Source organism: Penaeus monodon, chromosome 27 (genome assembly GCF_015228065.2).
Source record: "Penaeus monodon isolate SGIC_2016 chromosome 27, NSTDA_Pmon_1, whole genome shotgun sequence".
Classification (NCBI taxonomy): Eukaryota; Metazoa; Arthropoda; class Malacostraca; order Decapoda; family Penaeidae; genus Penaeus; species Penaeus monodon.
In genome coordinates, this window is record NC_051412.1 from 10,395,666 (window position 1) to 10,396,581 (window position 916).

Consider the following 916-nt stretch of genomic DNA (forward strand, 5'->3'; position numbering starts at 1 on the left):
TTTTCAGGATCAGTGAAATATGAAGATATAGAAGTAATAGTATGACATACATTCATTTTTTTCATTTGGTTCATTTCCCCAGTGACTGTTTAAATCGCCATTGCCAAGATGATGACCTTCCGTGTTGTGTTGATGGCCATCGTGGTGGTTGTCACTCTCACCAGCGCGACTCACGCCCTGCCTATGATGTTCAGCCCGACAGTGTCTCGGCCAAGCCCATGCTCCATCGTCTCCAACTTGCTGGATGCTGATGTGGCCAGTCTCCTCGAGGGGGACATCTATCTCGCAGAGTCATTCTGTGTTTGAGCTGGAGTTGAAACAGAACTCATGAAGGTTAATGATTCAACTCTTTTTATCATGCAGGGAGAGTTGCTTAGTTCGAAACAGATAGGCTATGTTGCCTGACTCACTCGAACAGTTACTAACTGGGAGAAAAATCTGATGGATTGTCTCCAGCGTAACTTTATTCAGCAGTGGGTGGCGGAATGAAGATGCCGAAGCCGTGAGAAGTCGCTGCGTATGAGTCTCATGACTGGCATCTGCAAGAATTACATGAACGCTGTAGAGCTGCCAAAAGTGTTGCCGCAGTTTGTCAGCTGACAGTGTTTGTAAGATCATCAATGCATTAATTGTTGCATACATTGGATATACATAATTATAATCGTATATCCTGACTGATTATAAAGAATATAAAAAGTGCTAGATAAATGTAATTCAAATGACTGGGTGATTTCAATTATCCTTGGTTATCCTGAAGAGAAACTGAAGCTCAAACTGAATATAACCTGTATATACTGAGCACATGCATATACTCACGCACACATATATACAAAGTGATACATAGACAAGAGGTAGCTAAAGATACCGGAGTAGAAACACACACGAACTAATATAGATAAAAAAGAAACACGCACAC

The 916-nt window shown here is 41.6% G+C and overlaps 1 long non-coding RNA gene across 1 annotated transcript in view; it reads left to right on the forward strand.

Moving 5' to 3' along the window:
- LOC119590352 overlaps positions 1–722 on the forward strand; it is an 846-nt gene extending 124 nt beyond the window's left edge. Inside the window, exon 2 of the long non-coding RNA XR_005230258.1 lies at positions 83–722. This is a non-coding gene — a long non-coding RNA (uncharacterized LOC119590352). The remainder of the gene's footprint in view (positions 1–82) is intronic.
- The last annotated feature ends 194 nt before the right edge of the window (positions 723–916 follow it).